We start from the raw sequence: 8457 nt of genomic DNA, 5'->3' as shown, positions 1-8457 counted from the left end.
ACCGATCAGGTAAATGTCTCAGAAACGAGCCTGTAGGCTTGGATATAACCTTGAGGAATAAAGAGGTCGAACAGGCGTTCAAACAAGCTGGATGTTGGAATTTTTGCAAGAAGCTCCAGGGAGGTCATGCACAGGTGACAAAAGAATTTGCGTTGAATTTCACAGGGCTAAATTCAAAGGTTGGCATGTTGGAATTGCAGGTCTCACCAGACGTGATATCCACAGTGACAGAAATTCCAAGAGGGCAAGAAAATTGGTTCAAAAATTTCAAATTTGACATGAACCCATGCAAGGAGTTTCTTAAGCAAGAATTCATTGATTCAGATCTAAATAAATCCATTCCTAGAAGTTATGTCAAAGAATCTTATGCCCATTTACTCACTTGTATACAGAAGTATTTGACCTGTGAAGGGAGATATAACAAAGTGTACTCATACCATTTTAAACTGCTACTGCATTTCACAGGGAAAACATCTATTGATCTACCTTATTACTTGTTCCGCAGTTTAAGTAAAATGTGTGATAAGGTACAACTGAGAAAAGAAGCCTGTGAAACTTCAATTTTCCATCATGGCTTGGTTAAGTTAATGGTTTTGCATGAGCTCCAGAGGATAGGCAGAGACTGGGACATATTCATATTCATGTCCGGTTTCAAGAGTAAGACCGGTCTCAACCCTCTAGTGGAAAAAGAACCTTCAACAACAACCAGTCCTGAAGCAGAGACAAGAGCCAAAGGGGTTTCAAAGTTAAAAGCTAGAAAACAAGTTGGAGAGTCTGCAAAACCACTGGTTATTCAAGATACACCTCAGCAGTCAATGAAAGAAAAAGCTCAGGGCAGAGAGACTACACATGAAATAAGCACTGGTGGAGGAGCTCAAAGAAGAAGAACGAGGAGCCAGGTGGCTAAAGAAAAGGGTAAGTCAATAGCTATTGAAGAAAGTCCTGATTTGAAGGGTGATTTAAATGATTTATTGCAGGCAATTGATATTGAAGAGTCTCCATTAGTTCAAGCTGATTTGATGCCATCAAGAGAAGAGAAGACAAAGTAAATTAAAGCCTCAAAGAAACTCAAGTTTGATGAGCAAGTTGAGCAATTTGTGTTCAAGCCCAGGAGACCCATAACTAGGAAGTTCAAGCAAATACAGGAAGTACCGCCAAGGGCAGAAAAAGAAGGAGAGGAGACTCAGCCTCGTGAAAGAAAGGATAAAGACAAAACAGTTGTCACCCAAGAAGAAGAAAATATAGAAGACTTAAAAAAGAAATTAGGATTGGCCAACCTTGAAATCACTGGATTAAGGAAGGCTGCCAGAAAATTTGCACTTAAAGAAGCCTATTTTAATCAGATGCAAGCTCGGTGGGAGGATCAAAATTTTCAAATTCCTGAAGTGGTGGATTTTAGTGTTCAGTTCCGTAGCTGGACTACTCCTGCAATAAAGGAAGCTCAGTTCATTAGAAAAGTCAATACAAACCTCAGGTCTGGGATTAAAGTCATGAAGAAACAAGTTGAAGACTTAAAGATACAGTTGAGTTAGCTACGAAAATCTCCATGAAAAAGTCTCATCACAAGTAAGGCTATATCCCAAAGTTTTGATGATTTCGCTTGGTATAATCCTGTTTGAAGAACCAAAAATCCATGTCAGTTTTGAAAAATGCTCAAATAAGTAAAGCTTGGGGCCAAACTGTGGTTTTTGAAGCTGCTGAAAGTGATGATTAAAGCTCAGCAGTTTCATAGCGCGCTACGAAACTGCTTCAGCTAAACAGTCCAATTTCAATTAACCAGTTTTGAATGTAAGCGGGAATTTTGAAAGATGAATATCTATAAGATATGCGTGATATCAGTTGAAGATATTTAGATGCAACCAGGTCAAGACAGGTGGAGATCATATGCATACGAATCTTACTTTAGATCTTTATCATAAAGTAAGCATATTTATCACATTTCAGCATATCTGGGACAGTTTGCAAGAATTGTGGCTTCCACGCATGAAAATGGTGGACAGCACATCAAGGACGTGGCAGTCAGCTCCATTTTGAGTAATTAAAGGATAAAGGATGAACTTCGTTGGATCCGAACAGCTTGAGGCAAACCGAAGACCGATACACAAGGGGTAGTTTCCTATGTTTCAGGGCATTGGCAGACATGTGGTTTTGAAAAGCAACGTGAAGCATTGAAGGTCCATCACAGCACTGCCAGAAGGGAACCAGATGTCAGAGAACGAAAATGATTGTAGACCAAGACCGTTATGGAATTAGAGTCCCATTTGATTCAAATGTCTAGAAGATCTAGTGGAAGTTTGTTATATTTAATAGGCAGTTAAAAACTAAATAGGTGTCATTAGAAGTAGTTCTCGAGTTCCTTGAATGTAGAAGGAAGAACTCTATATATAGAAGGATGTGAAATGTAATAAGGGTTGGAAGTTTATGTAAAAAAGCTCTGTTGACAAGCTTATGTAAAGACTCTGTTTATTTTGATAATACAGTGAATGTTTTAGTTGCTCAAGAATCATAGTGACTTCAGTATATGCATTCCTCTTGTTGTCTTTCATGTTATTTACAGTTTGATGAGTACTTGATTACTTAGAAATCACATGTTGTGTTCTAATTTCCTTCATGTACTCATATGCTGCCTCGGTTGTGTCTGTTATACCTTATATACATTGAAGTCTGAATGCCTTGATTTCATTGCAAAACCAATTCACTGTTGATGCTAAATGATATATAACTCCATGAGCCCAATGGATGCTTGCTAATTTAGATTTTACCAGCCTCATTTTTATTTGTTTTATAAAAGAGTTAGCCATCTCAATCACAATCACAAATCTTAAACCCTTTGAGAGAGCCCTCTCAGGCTAAGGAGGCTAAGCCTTAGCTAAAAGATTGGTCTGAAACAGTTACTTGAAGTCTTCCTGGTCTACAGCCTTCTAGGGCCTGATTTTGAGATAACATATTCTTTCCACGACTACCTATGGTTTTTGTACATGGATTTCACACATGGTTTTGGGCTTGATGGTTTTCTGTCCAGGGTATTTTGTAGATCCGATCAAGGGAATTATGATTATGTTCTAATCCAGGTTTAATGGATTGGTGTTTATGGATGATTTGACATGCATATATATGTATTGTAACATTCAAAGGAACATAATGAAAAATCAATCTGGTAGTTTCATTTTGGGATCCAGGGTAAAATTTCTGTGTATATCTGTTTTATGTTTTATGCTCTCTCCATTGTTTATTTTCTGTTTTTAGAATTCGTATGCAGGTAATTTTTGTAAAGGGTTCAAACCTACATTTGGTATCAGAGCTGTTTTGGCTTTAAGGGGGCACCTTTGCTGCTGAGGGGGTTTTTTCTCGGGCATGTGGTAGACTCTGTTCAGTGGGAGATCCATGGGATCGATTATTGTGGAGAAAGAAGATGGTGAGCGGTGGAAAGATAGAGATCGAGAAATTTAATGGTCATATTTTTGAGTTATGGAAACTCAATATGGAGGATTTGCTGGTGGATAAAGATCGATGGGTCGTGGTAGATCCAAGTACTAAACTGACAACAATGGAAGCTAAAGACTGGGTGAAGTTGGATCAGAAGGCTAAGAGTGCAATACGATTATTTTTCTCAGATTCAGTATTGCTGAATGTATCAAAGGAAGCTTTGAAGAAGGCTTTGTGGGACAAGTTAGGGACTTTGTACCAATCTAAGTCTCTCGTGAATAAACAGTTCCTACAAAAAGAGTTGTATAACCTGAGGATGAAAGATGGAGATTCGGTGACAAAGCATCTAAACACATTTAATACTATGGTAAGGCAGTTATTATCTATTGATATTAAAATTTTAGATGAAGATAAGTGCATCAGTTTTTTGTGTTCTCTACTAGATTCATGGGATAGTCTGGTTGTTGCAATAGGTAGCAATGCAATTGCCTTTCTATTTGATGAAATAGTCTCATCCTTTCCATCAGAGGAGATGAGACGAAAAAATATGGTTGGCTAGAATGGCGATGCCTTATCTGTATGAGGACGGTCCCATAATAGAAACAAAAATAAGTCCTCGAGTGGGAGATATAAATCTCCAGGAAAACCTGTAAAGGTGTGGTGGAAATGTGGAAAGGAATGGCAGTTCAAAATGGATTGTAAATCTAAAGCTCCTGAGAAAGGAAAAGGATATGATGATGATCCTTCTGCAGAGGTGAAAACCACCTCAGATGAAAGTGGGGATGTGTACTTGACTTCTTCTTCAAGTACACATGTAGATCATGAGGCATGGTTGATTGACTTAGGTGCATCCTTTCACTTCACTCCCCATAGAGAGTGATTCTGCAAGTATGAGAAATATTATGGTGGTGATTTCTTCTTAGGGGATGACAGGAAGGCTAGATTCGTTGGTCACAGAAAAATCAAGTTGAAGTTCCAAGGTGTAAGGATTAGAACACTTCCAAGTGTTCTACATATTCTTGCATTGACTAGAAATCTGATTTCAGTAAGCACGCTGGATGATGCAAGTGTAAAAACAATGTTCAAGAAATATACCTGCAAGATGGTTCGGGGAGCACTGGTATTGATACAGGGAGTTTGGATTGTAACTCTATACAAGATTCAAGGTAGCACTGTTATTGATGGGTGTAACAGTTCTGTGGTTAGTAAAAATGGAGGATAAAATCTAGTGGTTTCTAGAGAAAAGACCATGCTATGGAATAAAAGGCTTGGACATATCAGAGAGAAGGGCATTCAAATACTTCATGGTAATGGTATGATAAAATGTATGTCTAATTTCTCTTTGGATTTTTGTTTATGTGAAAATTGTGTATATGGGAAGCGTAATTGGGTGAGTTTTCCCTCTGGTGCTAACATGGCGAAACACATATTAGAGCTTGTGCATAGTGATGTGTTTGGACCTGTGACGGTTCCATGAATGGGTAAGTCTATGTAATATGTATCATTTATAGATGACTTCTCAAGGAATACATGGATATATTTCCTCAGGAAGAAATCTGAAGTCTTTGACAGGTTTAAATAATTTAAGAATCTTATGGAAAACCAGGCAAAGAAGAAGATAAAGGAGCTGAGGATAGATAATGGTGGAGAGTTTTGCAAGAAGGAATTTGAAGAGTTATGTAAGGTGGTATAGCACGACATAAGACTAATCCATACACACCTGAGAAAAATGGATTTGTATAAAGAATGAATAAGACGTTGATGGAAAGGGCAAGAAGCATGCTCAATGGTGCTGGGTTAGGATAGGAATTCCAAGCAAAGGCGGTGGAGACTACATCTTACCTAGTCAACAGATCACCTTCATCAGTGTTGGAGGATAAGACTCCACAAGAGGTATGGATTGGTAAGAAACCTTCTCTCTCACATTTGAGGGTATTTGGATGTGATGCATATGTACATGTTCTAAAGGAGAAAAGAACAAAGTTGGATAGTAAATCTGAAAAGTGCATCTTTAGTGGGTATAAGGATGGTTTAAAATGTTATAAGCTTTGGAACCCAGAAACAAGGAAGGTTGTGTACAACTGAGATGTGGTGTTTAGAGAGGTGAAAGATTTTATTAAACATGAAGTCCTACCAAAGGAACTTGAGAGGATAGAGTTTGAGCTAAAGGTGGAAGAATCAGACTCTACAGTAGAAGAGGAATCAGAAGATGAAGAGCCACAATCTCCGACTATGAGAAGATCAGTTCGAGAAGGAAGGTAGCCAGAAAGGTATAGTCCATCTTCTTTTTGTTCAATTTTTTCTTTATATATTACGATGATGATCCAAGAACTGTGAGGGACACAGTAGATTCAGAGGATGGAAAACTTTGGAAAGAGGCCATGGTTGATGAAATGGCATCTTTACACAAAAATGAGGCTTGGGATCTGGTGGAGTTGCTGGCTGGAAGGAAACCCATTGGCAGCAAATGGGCGTTCAAGAAGAAGATGAATGTAGAAGGAAAGATGGAGAAATACAAAGCACAGTTGGTAGAAAAAGGTTATTCCCAAGTGTTGGGCATTGATTTTGGTGATAATTTTCCTCCTGTTGCCAAGGTAGCTTCTATTAGATTAATTTTATATGTTGCTACTGCTTTTGATTTTGAGGTAGAACAGATGGATGTGAAGACAACATTTCTTCACAGGGATCTGGAAGAAGATATCTTCATGAAGCAACCTGAAGGCTTTTTGGTGAAGGGTAAGAAAGAATTGGTATGCAAGTTAAAAAAGTGTTTGTATCGGTTAAAACAATCACCAAGGATGTGGTATCAGAAATTTGATACATTTATACGGGGAATTGGCTTTACCAGAAGCAAAGAAGATCACTGTGTGTATTTTAAATTAATTGGTGGCCGTGTTATTTATCTTGTCTTTTATGTGGATGATATGTTGCTAGTTGGAAATGAAAAAGAAATTATCCAGGATTTGAAGACCCAATTGTCCTCCAAATTTGACATGAGCGATCTTGGTGCTGCAAACTATATTTTGGGCATGGAAATTAAATGAGATCGGGCAAAGAGGAAGCTCTGGTTAAACCAGAGGAAGTATGTTGAGACAATACTGTAGAGGTTTAATATGCAGAATAATAAATCAGTGAAGGTTCCTATTCTTGTAGGTGTAAAGTTATCTGCTCAACAATTTCCCAAGACATAAGAAGAGGAAGAGGACATGTCCCATGTTTCATATGCAAGTGTAGTCAGTAGCCTAATGTATTCAATGGTCTGTACTAGACTAGACATTGCACATGCAGTGGGAGTATTGAGTAGGTTTATGTCAAAATCAGGGAAGGAGCATTGGACAACAATGAAGTGGGTTTTCAGGTATTTGCGTGCCACTAGTGATTATGGTTTGTGCTACCAAGGAAGACCAGGATCGGATAGATTTTTGTACATCCATGGTTTTGTTGATGTAGAATGGGCTGGAGATCTAGATTAGAGAAGATCTACAAGTGGGTATGTGTTTAACCTATTTGGAGGTGCATTCAGTTGGATGAGTAAGAGACAGTCTGTAGTGGCACTTTTAACTACAGAGGAAGAATACATGGCAGCCACTCATGCAAGCAAGGAAGCAGTTTGGTTGCAGAGATTGTGTTCAAGTATGGGGTTAGTACAACAAGCTATAAGGATAGACTGTGACAGCCAAAGTGAAATTTTCTTGGCAAAGAACCTTGCTTATCATTCAAAGACAAAGCACATTGATGTTCAATATCACTTTGTGATGGATATGGTTGAGGGAAAAAAGGTGTTGCTGGTAAAGGTGGACACTTTGAAGAATACTGCAGATGCATTGACAAAGTCTGTGAGCACTGAGAAGTTCTCTTAGTGTAGAGAAACAATGGGCATTGTAGGGATGGATCAATGACTAAGCTTTCTTGTGGCCCCATGTGGAAAGAAAACAATAAGTGGGAGAATGTTGGGTTGTGTTATATTTTTTCCATGACTACCCCACAGTGGGGGCGGTAGTCCTTGCTGCACATTGCATCAGGCATTGCCAGGGGGTAAGAAGGGGGGTGGTAGCCCCCATGCACGGGGGTCTGGGACAATGCCCCAATATTTTTTTTTGGACCCTATATTAGGTTGGCAGACCTACCTATGGTTTTTGTGCATGGATTTCGCACATGGTTTTGGGCATGATGGTTTTCTGTCCATGGTATTTTGTAGATCTGGTCAAGGGAACTACGATTATGTTTTAATCTAGGGTTAATGGATTGGGGTTTATGGATGCTTCGACATGTATATATATGTATTGTAAGATTGAAAGGAACATAAAGAAAAATCAATCTGGTAGTCCCGGTTTTGGGATCCAGGGGAAGATCTCTGTATATATCTGTTTTATGTTTTATGCTCTTGCCATTATTTCTTTTCTGTTTTTAGAATTCGTATGTAGGTAATTTTTGTATAGGGTTAAAACCTACATATTTGAAGCTGGAATGGCAGTACTTGTTAGAGAGGAATATATCATAATTTCTCCAGCTTGTTTGTGTAAATCAATTTGATCTATGGGATGAATCTGCTTTGTATTAAAAGAAAACACTGAAGTTTTGTAAACCTCTACACTTTTAGGAGTTGGAACCTTTGGCTCAAGAAATTCCAATTGAAATTATCCTCTATCAGGGTCTAGTGCAAACAACAATCTGGTTTGGGTAGTAGAAGAATATTTCCAAAACTCAGAATAGGTGGAAGTCTTTAGTACTTCATTCTTCTTCTTCATTTCTACAAATCTGTCAATTTTTTTTTATCTTTATTTTATTTATTTTATATTATTTATTTATTTATTTGTTTATTATTTATTTATTTATTTATTTTTTTCATCAGAAGAATAAGGGGAAGAAGATGTATCAATAATTGTTTGTTCATTTTACTGCAAAAAGAACACATGCTCGCCTGATAACATGATTGTAATAGACACCTCTCGATTTATGACCTCTAATGATTCTTCTTCTAAATTCTTTGTCTTTCTTCTCTTAAAAACTCTGAACTAAGTTGATTTAGAA

Source organism: Pinus tabuliformis, chromosome 9 (genome assembly GCF_031772625.1).
Source record: "Pinus tabuliformis cultivar Carrire ecotype Pingquan chromosome 9, CPIR1, whole genome shotgun sequence".
Taxonomy (NCBI): Eukaryota; Viridiplantae; Streptophyta; class Pinopsida; order Pinales; family Pinaceae; genus Pinus; species Pinus tabuliformis.
Note: the sequence above shows the minus strand (reverse complement) of the source record.